General features: G+C 32.6%; 1 protein-coding gene across 36 annotated transcripts in view; it reads left to right on the forward strand.

Moving 5' to 3' along the window:
* The window catches only part of LOC134537089 (heterogeneous nuclear ribonucleoprotein 27C), a 278,967-nt gene that overhangs the window by 231,580 nt on the left and 31,885 nt on the right, over positions 1-15,502 (forward strand). The gene's annotated exons all lie outside the window — the stretch shown is intronic.

The raw sequence follows: 15,502 nt of genomic DNA on the forward strand, positions 1-15,502 counted from the left end.
TTCTGCCATAAGGTTAAAATAATCATTGTGTAATTATATCCATGTTGTGCAGTTGGCTTTCTATGGCAGTGTGATAATAGTTTATTATATGAACAGTTTTAGCATAAGTTTTAAATTAGGGTTAATATAATTAGGTTTAACAAAGTTTCCAAAAAAGGATCTGAAGTACAAAGTACATTATAACTTAGCATGTATCTTGTGTCATATTTAAGCATTTAACTGCCTTCGTAATATTAGGGATTGTATTTAATGTATGTTAACCCACTGTTTGGGTGGAGATTACTATTCGTCATAGTCATATTTGCGCCTGTGGAGCTAAGCCATTACGCAGTCTAGTGTGAGATAAACTTTCGAAGAAGAGAGAATGTTGATCTTTTAATTTTTATTAGTATAAAGTGGATATTCTTGACAACTTTTATGTATTTGACTGATGTAAATATATTTTTAAGTAATGTGTTTCACAAATTGTGAAATCTTATTTGGTTACTTTAACTTGTCCCTATATATTATTGAGTGAGTTTAGCCAGAGATTATCATTGTTTCATGTATTTGGTCATCTTTTTTGTATCTGTTTTTGTGAAATTGAATTATGGTGTATTAATTTGTTTGTGGATCTTTTATATAATAGTGCAGCTATTGTGACTGTTTTCTATTCTTTTACATACATTTAAAAACAATAGAATTTTTAACTGTGGAGATCATGTTGCATGCGAGTAAATGTAGGCAAGAAACTTTTTAAGTTTTACTCTTGTGCTTTGCTGCCCTGTGGCTTTCTATGGCATCCTGTTTAGCATTTGATACATTGTTTTTGTTTTATTCTACTTATAAACACTCAAATTTGAATTTTCATACCTCAATTTATATTGTATGGAGCCTAAAAGGAACATGTAGAATTTTTTTGGAGAAAGTAAACAAAGGGAAAAAAAACTGGAGTATTCAGATAAAGTAATTGTGCTTTTTCATTTCTTCCCTGCTGTTAACCAGTTCCCTATGAACCAGATCACCTCTGTCTCTGCATGATTTCCAGGCTGACATTTTGGTGTGTTCACGCGAATGTAACATGCATTGTGAGTACACTTAGGCCCTCCCAAAATATTTTGGTGTTTTAAATCTGGCAATAAGTGGACAAGTTAAGTAACTAAATAAGATTTCTGATAAATTTTGTAGTGTTTTTGATGTCTTTGTGGCTTCTCATTTCTCCCAAGTTTTCCTCATTCTGGACTGTTAACTGACATTGACTTGTTTACGGGGATTTTGGCTTTCCGGTAGAGAATACTAAATATTTTGGGAGTTGGGCTTAGGTTGTCGTACTTGCAGTGTAAATGTTTTTTACAGCCCATACTGAACGTGAGTTAGGTTGATGTTTTGTGTATGTTTGTTTATTTTACATTAATACTAGTAATGTGGTGTTCAGTCTTGCATGGACCGTTTTTTTTTATTGATGTTAATTTTTTTGTGTGTGCACGTGTACACAAACATTTATGTAAGTTCACCACATGCAATTCACAAATTTTTATTTTTTCCTAAGGGTTTTAATTTGCCTATATCACCTCAGTACGGGCTGGGATAAGAAGCTAAACATAAATTCAAGCTTTTGATTCCATTTAATGATCATACAACAATCACATATGTATAAGACATTGCATTGCATTGCATTGAAGGAATTAGTTAATTATTTTTTTAAAACTGTACAGAAAAACCTCTTATTCACACTTTTCAAGGGGAACAAAGAAAAAATTGTAAATTGAAGGAAAACTCACCTAATACATAATGTACCTCATTTCACGTATGTATTCCTTCTTCAACAAATACTTTAACTTTACATTAAAGAAAAATATAATTAAAACTATCTTTCTTATATACCATCAACACTCAAGCAATGCCCATAAAATATCACATGAAAAACAGCAAAAAGTTTAAAATTTTTACTAAACAAATTAGTTCTTTTATGTAAGTTTCAATAAAAACATACAAAAAATTGAAGTTTTTGAAATGTTTCCAATAAAGAATTTAAGTATGAAACAAATATTTTAATTTTTCCTTTAATCTCAATTCTATTTGATCCCATATAACTATTAAATAATAGTGATGTGAGTCTCGGTTTTGCCAGTTCTCAACAAATTAACCAGCATGGAGTACCATAAATATAATGTCTGTACTTCCTGTAAAGCTAATGTAGATTATCCGTGACCAACACTGGGACAACAGGTTTTTTTAATGTCACACTAAACCCCATATTACAAGGGAATGGTTCCTAAATCTTTGAAAATGGCAAGCAAGGACATAGGGCAATTCACCTTTTCTTTCTTCACCCCCTTTTCCACCTGCTGAAATGAAAAGCAGAAAGTGTCCGAATGTAAACAAGAGTTCATTGTTTCTGAGATCCTGACCCTTTTTTGACCTTTTTTTCACTAGCAGACAGGGATGATAATTTCAACTAAAATCAGACCTATGGGAAAATAACAGGCTCAGTGTGCTTTTAAAAATTATCTTTAAAAAAATACCATGATTTAAAGTTGTCAAATACTCATTAACCTACGACATTTTAAGCTTTACATCACTTGTGACGAGACTGGGAAAAATCGTAGCTCAAGAATTTGTCAAAAATTACCAAACACTTTTAAACAGTGGGTAATGGCTTTTAATGAAAGTAAAATATGTTGCAAAGTTATTTTGACCTGCAAATCACTTGCAAATTCTTTTGTAAATTTTTTTTCCTGATTTTTCATATATATTCATGAACAGGCACAAATTTTTAGTTATTTAATTATAAACAAATTGGTGTAAATGCACGATACCAATTGTATACTGAACCATAGGTATAATCGTGTCAGATATAATGGTACCCAGTAAGGAAATTAGTATTTCAAATTATCATATGCCCTACCCAAAATTATACACAAATTATGGTACATGACGGCAGATTATTACCCAAGCGCTGGAATGGCTGTGGGATATAGAGAAGGTATATTTAGCTACGTTTTGGAAAACTAGCATTTGATAAATTAAATATATATATATATTTTTTTTTTTCTGTATGGAATAACCTACTATTAAAACCTGTTATATAAGCAACAAAATTAACTCAACATTGCTGTTGTACAGCAAAAATTTCCTTCAAGCATAAAAGAACGAGGCCCAAGAATCTTGAAGGTCCCGTGCTGATTTAGTATTCAAAACAAACTGTGACCAGGCTTGTCAGAAGAAGTTTACTTCCCTTCAGTTAAGATAAGATAATGCTTGTGAAGAGAGAATAGAATTGATGCAAAGTGGGCTAGTATAGGTGATACTCTTGGGACAGATGGACATTCCAAGTATGTCAGAGTGGCAAAGTAATGTTGTCAATCAGTACTTACAATTATTTACCTCAATGCTAAGTGTGACCGTGTTTTCAGCCTAGTGACGGAAGAGCAGAACTAAAGTCAGGTCACAGCTATCATTCAAGCGTTGAAAGAGCATGCTCATCGTGAAGTTGAGTTGAATGTAGTGAGCTCATAAATTATTGAAATGATGTTTACATGTTAGATTTTCTTATAAAAATTGCAGTGAATAGGCTTATATTAATTTTAAACTATTTTACTAATTAAAATTGCTCAGTCTGTGGAAAATGTTGAGTAAAAAATATGTATATTTAGAATAATGTAAAAGGCTAGTTAGAAATCATTATTGCACATTCCGTGGTGTCAGAATGTTATGTTAATGTTATTTTTGAGGGATGGGCTGGTAAAGTCTTTAAATTTTTCTTTAAATCTAAGTACCATACTTATCTACCTGCACATAGGTTCCATGTATTCTTTTTTTTTTTTTTTAATTCAGTGTGATCCTAATGCGATTTTGTTCACTTTGGGTTAAAAAATTAAGTGTCATTGTGTATGTGGGTAAATAAATCTCCTATGTGGGTTTTTAATAGTGATGGGCCGAGACTCGAAAATTCGAGTCGAGTCGAGCGAGTAGCATCGGCTCGGCTCGGCATTCGAGTTTATTTTACTCGACGGGGCGAAACTCGAAAGGAAATTGGGTAAAACTCGATGATAAAATATAATAAAATTGAATTACAATTCTTAATATCTCCTTACGTGACTTCGGCCGACACTAAAAATACGTACGTAAGACCGAAACACGTACTTACAAACAATGACGACAATCGGCCATATTATTTATATTTTAGTTTTACATATTGCCAACTTAACAGGTGTGACCACATAGCAAAGAAGACGAACACATTTTTAATAAGCAAAACACGAATTAAATTTTATAATCATAATATCGGCCCAAATATTACTTTTTTTTTAGTGAATCCGTGCTACAATCGGCACAACGTTACAATAATAAATTAACGGTAGCGTTATATTTGTGTTACAGAGCGCATGTTTGCGACTGATACGCCACCAATCACGAAATGGCAGTTAAAAAAAAAAAAAAAAAACTTTGCTCCACTAATTTTAGGAAGTGTAGGTTGGCGAACATGAATTTTTTTTCCGTGTTTGTTTACACTATTACGTTCGGCGAGATTGCATTTTTAATTGTTTGCTATCCAAGTTAAGTGGCAAGTTAAAATTAATTATGAAGTATAAAGTATTTTATAAAGTGTAACTATTTAATACAAATACAAAAGCATGGATTGGTTGGAAGTGCCAGCTTGCGATTGGCCGGCAACGTAACGGCGTTAGTGTTGTAGCAATAATCTTTAAATGTATTATATTTGTTATGGGAACGTTTATTGTAATGTTGCGTTAATTGTAGCACGGCCTTACACTTCCCATAAGTGAAAGTTTTCAAAAATGTTCTAATGATTGTGTGAAACGTAACCTAACCTTCGCGCCAACAAGCCTAAATTATATTCATTTTTTATTGACTCGTGAATGCTGCAGGCCGCAGCTAACTCGTTCGGTCCAAAATAAGGTAAATATGTAGTGAGCGGTATTTGCGAAAAAAATGTTAAAAACTGAAAATACTTTAATTATATGCTCTTTAAATTCCTCTTTTCATTAAAGCCGGCAGATATAAGAAATTCCAAATACTTTATGAGATATCGAATTTTTTAATTTTCATAGTTGGGCGATATTTTTTAAATAAAATTTAAAAATTCAAAAAATACTTTTTTCTATGCTCTATACCTCAATTATTGAATTGTATTATATCAGTTAAGAATTTATTCTAAATGAATTATTTGTATTAATACTTGTATTTTAAATATATTTGATTACGTGGGCCAGTCTAAGGACTCTTAGCAGTAAAGTGCAAATATTCAAGCTCAACTTAAGTGTCAAAGATTCAAATAAAAATTCAGACTCGAATCGACTCGACTTGAATTTATGATCTACAAACTCGACTCGAACTAATTATTGTATAATTCGACTCGACTCGACTTAAAAATTTGCAGGTTCGTACATCTCTAGTTTTTAATATATTTAAAAGTAAATTGGTTAAAAAATCTCTGCAGTGCAGGAAAAGCGGCATTGTACTACGTCTTCTTGTCGCCCAGCTGCCACCGGCAAGTGTCATGACTTGCTAGGCTATTTGGCTGAGGAAGGAAAAACCTAAATTTAAACCAATCAGATTTTGAGTTTGTTTGTGCATTCTGCAAGTGTGTGTGGTCATGAAGCAGTGTTAATGGTTCTCTGTACACCACCTCTCATCATTGTAAATGTCGATGAACTGGCTCTGAACACATTCTCCACGTTATTTTGACAGGCTCTCAAGATTGAACTGGTACCCAACATTAGTGTTCTAACTTTCAAATGCGACATTTCATGACAAAACTGCTTTGAAGTGCTGCTTTTACATTTCTCCAGCCCCTTCCCGACAGAAATTTTTCATTGACTGTAACGTGCATGCTAGTTTCTTACAGAAGGAACAGACAAAGGGTAGCTTCCTGCCTTTTTTATATTTGGGAAGGGGACTGGTAAAAAAAATTCAAAAAATGGGAAAGTGATACACTGGTATAAAATATTAGCCTTCTCCTTTCTCTATTTATGTGGAGGGGTTGCAGATAAGTTGGTGGGGAGGGGAAGAAGTTGCAAGAATGTCACACCTCTCTCTCTCTCCCCCCCCCCCCCCCCCCCTTACCATAATTTAGTAGCACAGAGTGCAGACAAGAAAAGGACTGAGTGTTAAAACCAGTTTGGTTTTTCTCATGCTCCAATAAGCTGAGAGACAGAACTAAGAATTCACTTGTATCTATCAAATTCTACTGAAGACTTTATAGTGGGACCCACATCCAACGCCAACCCTTATGGTTATAATGTTGAATTTTTTATGGCCCATCTGAAGTAAAAAGCTATGGTATTCTAAAGATACGATACTTAAGTGTAGGGATGGTTGATATTACCCTCTTTTATCACCTAATCGTTGCACGCGCATAATCGTCACACCTATATTGAGGGCGTAAAAATTTGGATAAAAAAAACCTCTTGCATAATCGTCACATGAAGTTTTTGATCCTGCTGTTGGATTTCGAGCGCTTTGAGTAGGTATTTTTTCCATATGTATTTTAAAGTATAAATCTAATATTTATTTGGACATTACCACTTACTTATTTAATTAACGGAAATACTAAGTTAATTTGTGTGTAAATTTTCTTTTTAAAAGGTTTTTAAAAATTATAACCTTTATCTGTTTGTTTGCGTTACCGCTGTGTACAACTTATAAAAGTTGTAGCCAGCGCTAGTTGGTGTCATTCATTTTTGGTTATGTTGCTTCCCATATAGAGCGCGCACACGTAGTCGAATATTGATATCTCGCTGATTGCATGCAATGCGCACTCTCTGTCGAGTACCGAGTTAACTACATTTGTAAGCCCGCACTCTTTCGTGGTGTGTACGACGACGATAGTTATGCGTTAGTTCAGGCTCGCATTTGGGTCACAGATTGTGATTTTCTATTTATAGTTGCTGAAGAATGGTTTTTGTTGCATGTTAATTTAAATTGTTTGGCGTGCTTTTGTATACTCCACGTTTTAAATAAACGTACTTTCCATGAATGGGTTTTGTTTGTATATATAACTTTACCGAACAGCAACAAAAAAAAATTTTCACATAAACTTGATTTTAGTATTAAATGTGCAACGATTATGTGATAAAAAAACAGTGCTTATGAACACTTTTATGCCTTTCTAATTTGCTTTCAATTTGAAGTGTGGTAAATTGTGCATTTCTCATACTGTTCAGGAATTTACATACGGCAACCACTTAAAATCTTGTCACTGTAAAGACCACTGTTCTGGAGATAAAAGATAGCTTTGTTGTGTTATGGTTCTCTAGATATAGGCGATATAGCACACTTTTTGTCAAGATGGTCGGGATGTGTTGGGCAAAAATTGGCAAAGATTTTGTGATATAAAATGAAATTTGTGTGTCATTTTGTTTATTTGATGCTTATTAAATGTAAAAATATATTAATTGAAAGAAGGCAGTTAAGGTTAACAGCATGGTACACTTTCAGTTCTATATTATTGAGACCTTTAAGGTGGTAAAATGTCTTAAGCTGTGACAGCTTATACAAATTTTACTGTATTTCAGAAATGGATATGCAGAAATTAAACACTAGCACCTGTGTACGTGACAGGGAATACATTATTTACCTTTACAGAAACTATCAAGAAATGTTCATACAGTAAAACCTTGGTAAGATGTTTTTCAAGGGACTGAAAACTAGGCCTGTGTGAATAGTGTTTTTTGGATGCGAAGCAAAATCGAATCGAATACTAAAAATATTCGCGAAGCCGAATCGAATTGCGAATATATTTCTTGACAACATTTCTCTTACTTCTTATATTAAGTATTTTAAATGTTGCTTACCTAACCTAACCAACTGTTTACAATCCACACCAATTCACAGTATTTTTTATGTAGCTCACCTAACCTAGGCAATTATTTATGGGAGGGATGAAAACAGAAATAAAATATTTAAAAAAAATTAATTTTTGCTAGTGTTCCTTCAGTGTCCCACAAAGCATTTTAAATACTACAAACCAAACTCAACCATTCATATGACTTTACATGTTAAATGTAGCTAAGTAACCTAGCCATCCCTAATATTTTACATTATTTTTACTGTAGCCACACTAACCTAACCAACCAACCATTCACATGATGATACAATTGTATCGATACAAATAATATAAAGCTGAAGAGTTTGTTTGTTTGTTTGTTTGAACGCGCTAATCTCAGGAACCACTGGTCTGGTTTGAAAAATTCTTTCAGTGTTGGATAGTACATTTATCGAGGAAGGCTATATTATATTATCAATAACATTAGGGATCCTTACTAAAAGTCCAATTTAGAATCACATGCTCTGGAGGGGGTAAGATACAACATGCAGTACACGTACGAAGTGTGTGTTGACAATGCCGTAGGGGCTAGAAGTTTATTTCCTATTGCCTAGTAACATTGTTGCCATGCACTAGATGACTTATCATTCTTAATTTTCCCATACAAGTAAAAAATATTAACAACGAAGCAATCAGTACCCTCATAAGAGTTCAATTAGTATTTAAATACTTTTTATCACTTTAAATCGCAAACCTAAACTATTGTTTTTTTTCCTCTCTGTGTTATTTGTTTTTTATTGCTCTTTTTTTCAAGTATATATATTTTACAGACTTCAAACTTCACAGTAATGTTCCTTATGTTACGCAGGATGACATTTTCCGAAAATTAGATCCCTTTTTTTCAAGTATATATATTTTACAGACTTCAAACTTCACAGTAATGTTCCTTATGTTACGCAGGATGACATTTTCCGAAAATTAGATCCCATGGGTGGTTAAAACCAGGCAACAGTGGGTACTTTGCATGAGAACAGGATTTTGCATTGTTCATGCCTTCTGCGTCTCCATGGCAACGGGCATCACGCGGCAGTGGCATACCCACAAGGAGGGGCATGTATAATGAGCGGCGCAAGAGTGATCTGCCATTAGACTGCCTTAGCGAAGTACGGGTACATCAGTTGTACATTGCGTGCACGAGTCGGGAAACCATTGGTGCTATTCATTTTCTCTCTGGTACATTATACAGCATTGTAATAAATTTTCACTGAATTTTTTTTAATTTACCATTACTGTAAATGGGAGATGTGGCTTAAATTTTTTTCCATTAGTATAGCCGTGCGAAGCCGGGTCGGGCAGCTAGTTTTAGATATAGTTAACCTAACCAACCATTAAAATGATAAATTACCAGGAAACTACTTAAACTATCGCAATTCCATTTTACAGAATTATAAAAAAATTAAGTAAGAAAAAATGTATTTGAAAATTTTTGATTACTTTTGTTTTGATGTGCCCCTTTAATCAGTAACTATACTAACATAATCTAATCATTCCAATAATTGAAACCATTTTATCGTATTATAAATAAAGCTAACCTAACTGTTCAAATGGTTAACTATAAGTATTGCAGTGTTGTTTTACAGAATCATCAAATATGTTGAGAGGTATTTAACAATACCATTTTTTATTATTATTTATATTTAATTGTTTTCAGAAGAACGTATTATATTCTATAAAATTATCCATTTTAAATTAAACGAAACGTCTCTGTATGTTATGATAATATACTATAAAATGTTTCATTATTTGCATTTCTTAGTCGCAAATGGTAATGAACACAAAAAAAAGTTTTTTTTTTTTTTTTGGCAAAATCTTGTTTTGAAAGGCAGAAGGATTATTGAAACCTCTAAATAAAGTGCGATCATATTGTCACAATATTATTTTAGTCTTTACTCCTAAAATTAAACAAGTTTATTTTATAGTAATTAGGTTCAAACAAATATTTAGATATAAAGAGAAAGATAATATAATTTCAAAAGTATTGAATACTTAGTGTACGGTAGGGTAATACTTCCGTGAAAAACAAAAAGCAAATGTATGCTAATAGACATAATTTTCTTTATACAATTCGTTTGTCCTTCGGTAGTGTGAATAAAATTGCCTCGTGGCGCCGAGAAAATTTTATTGTATTTGTTACACATTGCCGCCAAACTTCGAGATTCGGTGAAATAATCCCAAATAAGACTTCTTCTTTTACTCTTTTGACAAAAAACCGGTGATTCATCAGAACTTCGGCTTGAACTAGCCATTTTACGTGGTAAAGAGAATGTTTACTCTTTGTCGTATTAACCTCACACCTCACGACTAAAAACAAAGTAGCAACTACCCGTGGCTGCAACTGGAGATTGTCTATGTTCATTTGTTCAATAAAATTGATTTACGTGGTCATTAATATTCGTATTCGTAGAGTGTTTGATGATTTGCAGGGAAAACTAAGGCTGTATTGGGACTCGCAGAGGTAGCACTTTCTTGCACAACGGTATTTACAGACTTTAAAAAAAAAAAAAAAAAAAGCTTCGCATCACGTTTGAAGCTTCAAATGAAACGAATAGCAAATTACTGGCGAAGCCGAATCGAATATCGAAACAAGCTTCGATTCGATTCGCAAAGTCGAAGCTTCGCACAGGCCTACTGAAAACTTATTAACAGGGCAAACTTCTTAAAAGGGAAATACAGCAGAACCCCTGTCATACACTTTTCAACAGAGGGCACAAAAATGATGTCTGAAAAGGGAATGGCAATAATAAAAAAAATTCCAATCTAGCATACCAGGGCAATGTCAGATTAAACATAAATACATATGTGTGAATAATTGCATTATATTAATGAAAGATATGAAACCGCCAGAAATGTAAAATACAGTACATAATCAAGTAAAACAATTTTCAATAAAATTTTAACTTTAGAAACGTAGAATACAAAACAATCCAATCGTAAGAAAACAATAACAAATGGGTATATTTTTATTTCAAAGATTAATGAATGCACAAAATATGAGATCCGTGCCTTGGTAAAGAGTGTGCTCCGTTTTCATAATCATTGCTAGTTTGCACCACTAGTCTCGCTTCAGTGCTGGCCATAGATGCTAGTAGCAAAGTGCACAGTCTTCCTGATACTATCCATATCTATGGCGCGATAAAATTATTTTCTTACGTTTGCAATGGACTTTTTCAAAATAAAAGCATTAAAATTTAGTTTATAAGGAGGAATGTAAAAAAAATGGTTAATTTTGGGATTTTCCCACTTTGTAAAAAACATATGAAACGGGAAATTAATGATTTTATTAGTGTATTTTCAGGGAAAATAACCCATTGTAAATATAGTAATTTCGGCGGAACTAAAATTAATTGGTGTATGACACGGGAAAATGTATGAAACTGGAACGTATCATCGAGGTTCTACTGTAGTACAGATCACTTAATAGGTACATTTTTTAAAAAAAAAAATCATTCAAATGACATATTTAGGGTTAAGTGCTATTTTTTTCAGTTATGTCTTTTAAATTGGGCCGTTTAAGGGTATTACACTGCCTCAAATACAGTATTTTTTTTCTTGGAAAAAGCCTTGAATCAAACTTTTGAATGTTTATTATGGACTTGCATAATTATTTAAATTATGAATTACTTCTTTAAATTACCATGAAAACATTGTAGATCCTGGTGCAACCTGTCCAGTGGTGTTTGCATCTCCAATTTTATTTTTTTATTGAAATTAAACACCTGTAGGAAGACCCTTATGTATCAGCTCTATCGGCATCATTGCACATTTTGATGTAAGAAAATATAAACAGGGACATGATATGTCTGGTGCGTGGAATCTCATAGATTTTTGTTGTCTGAATATCTCTGAACATGACCCACCGGGACGACCAAAATGATCCAGCTGATAGAGCTAACTTCAGCACAGTTAACATTCTTAGTACCGGTGTTAACCTCTGCAGTTATTTGTTTCGCAGCATTTATTAATTTTGCTTCAAGAGTATTACAAAATTTATAAATATTTTCAGTAGAATTCTTTGTTGTTAAAACATTCATCTAAATATACTGAGTGGTAAATGTTATTTATGGATTAACTCTGAATAATATGTTTACTGGGATGGGATGGGATGGGGAAAAAAACATCATTATTGTAATGTCTACCTATCTCATTCACAGACAACCGAAATTAATGCTTTGTTAGAAAGATTATAAACAAAACACTGAAATGCATGTTAAATACACCTTAAATCACCGAAATGCAACAAAAAATTCATTAAATATTCAGCATATTTAATCAAAACTCAACTCAGATTACAAAAATTTAATCTTTTAATATATTAAATTCATTTATTTCCCCTTGAAGGCAGCACCAAAAAGTATGTACCAAATAGATTGGAAAAAATTTTGCTTTTTTATACTGCAATTGTTTTTAGTAACTAATTTTTAAAGTATGACATTGGGAAATATACTATATGATATTTTTTTCTATTCCTATTAGTTTGACATATTTATTATTATTATTATTATATTGTAAACATTTATCATGTATCATTAAAAATTACACTTTTGGCAAAGTAATTATCATTGCACAAGTAAGCATCGTATTTGTTGAAAATGGTGCTCTCTATGAATTATGAGAGTTCATAAAAAAATTTAAAAAATAATGCTCAAATGTAATTGGCATAAAGATAAAACCATAAAATCTTGTCTATCAATCACTCACCAAATATAAATATTAGAGATGGGTCGAGCGGAGCCGAGTTGGGTCAGATTGACTCGACTCGAAAACCAAGTCACATATTTAATCAAGTTCGAGACTCAAAACACGTTTCGAGTTAAGTACCAGCATCGTGACATTATAGCACTTTATTATAGGTTGTCTTGACGTTTTCGCCAAGTCATTAATACAGCAAGAAATGATAATGACCTTTAAACAAAACATATCCCGTGCAAACCTAACCTTGCCCGCTACCGTGCTACGGCGCTATAATAGGTACAAGTGCAACCAAACCTAGGCCTACCTTCATTTATGAACGTGACGTCGTAACGTGATTTTGTTGATAGTGGCGACAGTTTATAGGACAAAATTATGTCACATGACCATTTTATATAGAAAAATGCTTGGAAAACAGCGTGCACTGTTTTCATTTTGTTTTTCATCCTGTGTTTACTTCAAATACGGTACCGCATTTGTTTACAAAATACGTCAATGGATTTTCACTGAAGAAAAATTTGTTGCAAAACGCACATATATTAATAATCATCACGTTTATCGTGCCCCGTTTATAATAACGCGTATAAATAAGAGATTTCCGTAACCTAAAAATAAAAACATAAAATAATTATATTGTAATACATATTTTGTAAATAACACCAAGCCGTGATGCGTGAAAATGGCTACGTGTTAGGCCAGCCAGCCTTGCATTTTGGAACTAAATTTAGCTGTGCTCCGCTACGCAGCGCTGCGTGTCAATAACGTTTAGGATAAAATTACTTTATTTTTGTTTGAATAAAATATAATAATAACAACGCTCATGCATTTTATTTGGCAATCAGTTACTGATCACCAAATCAAATGCATGAAATATTTATTTAAAAACATATTGATATTCTTGTAGTTGTAACAAGTTCCGGGCGAATAATCTTGCCGCGGAAAGTGTATTTACATTGAGAATGTGACAATGTGACAAGGCCTATATCCATTGAGCTGTTTGTTTGTTAATGTGGCAATCTGCCGGTGGATCGGGAAAAAAAAGTTACGTAACTCGGGAAGCCTTCTTTTCACAGGCGAAAGAGCCAAACTCCCGATCGTACATCACCTTCTTTTTTTTTTCTTCTTTTTTTTTTAAATTGTAAATAAATATGGCGGTGTTGATAAAAGGAAATACCATAAACAAGGCAACTGTATTTAATTGTACGCCGCCATATTTTTCGTTTGCAGTGTGTCCGTGAATGTTTATTTTGGACAACTCATGATAACTATGGTCAATTAGGTTAGGTTAGCTACATTATAAATACTTTAAAACATTGTGGACGGTTGATATGGTTAGGATAGCTACATTAAAGATACTGTGAAATCATGTTGAAATAAAGCTTAGTTTTTTATATTTAAATGACATAATGATTTGAATTAATCATTTAAAATATTTAAATGACATAATGATTTGCTAATTAATCATTTAAAATATTTAAATAATGCAGATGCATCTTGGATACACAATTTTTATATCAATGGGTGTAGTAATATTTTATTTATCATATTCGACGCAAAAAATTATAAAATTATGAAACTCGAACTGACTCAACCTCTTCAAAAATTTTGTGACTCAAACTCGACTCGAATCGAAATATGAATTGCTAAACTCGACTTGACTCGAAGCCAAAAATCCTCAACTCGTCGATCTCTAATAAATATATATATATATATATATATATATATATATATATATATATATATATATATATATATATATATATATATTTGCTCTAATCGCATATTCAATTTTTCACGGTAATGATTTTCTACCTAAGATACTAGTTGCGTTTTCATATTCTGCGCTTTTCTTAATCATTTTAGGGTTTTTTAGCCAGCTTAGATTATTGGTGCTGCAAACCTTCAGCAGTCGTTGCAATGTCTTCTCCTAGAAAACAACATAAAAGCACAAACCACGTGCAAGATGTCAGTCATTCCTTTAAGCATTAGCAGGTTAACCGACCTTGGAACTTCAATAAACCTGTGCGCTATGCATCGTTGCCATGCGGCGTTGTCAAGTTTTGAATAAGCCTGAGAAAACTAAAATATTTGTTCGTCATTACGTCCACCATACAGAAAATTTTACTGTAGTGCTCAACAAACAATGAAACAGTGAGTAGTTCATCAAATTACTGTACCATTTGTGTCACGTTTCACCCAAACAGGTCAACGAATAGCTCGTGGTTATTGTGTATTCGTCAGAAGTTATGCTTCGAATGAGAGAAATTGTGTACAGTTGGAACAGTCTTGCAAAGTATACGAATGCAAGCAAATGATTGGTTGAAAAATTATCACGTAACAGCTTGCGGCAAAGGTTTAGAATGTCATATTTTTTTGTTATTGTTTTGAAACAAAAGTTTAACTATAAATATAGTTTAAGAGTATAAAATGAACTTTATTACATTATTTTTTCCTTGAATGTTGAATGTTATATGTTATACAGTAGACCCCCCTTTTTTACATTATTGAAGGGGGTGTCTGAAAATTTAAAATAAGGGAATAATACGAAGAAGAAGAAAATTTTGTTGCTTAGAGAACTGTGATATTATATGACCTTAACATATTGTACTCTGATATACACTTAAGTCCCATATTTACATTCTGTAGAGTGTATAGGTAAGCATACAGTATATTTACATATGTTCATATTTAAATTAGCAATGTATAATATGACATTTACAGGTTAAGAATATTATCAAAAAATATCACAAAACATGAGGAAAGTGTTATAAAGCAAAAGTTATATTTTTTAAAGAAAAAATATACCAAGGTTTCTCAAAAAAATTAAAACATATTCAGTAGTGATGGGTCGAATCCCATTTTTCCCGAATCCGAATCTTGAATTCGAATCCCAAACAGTACCTCGAATCCACCCCTCGAATCCGAATCCGGATCTCAAGGATTAATTATAAAATAATTTATAAGTTAAGAGAAAAAATTAAA

This window comes from Bacillus rossius, chromosome 1 (genome assembly GCF_032445375.1).
Source record: "Bacillus rossius redtenbacheri isolate Brsri chromosome 1, Brsri_v3, whole genome shotgun sequence".
Taxonomy (NCBI): Eukaryota; Metazoa; Arthropoda; class Insecta; order Phasmatodea; family Bacillidae; genus Bacillus; species Bacillus rossius.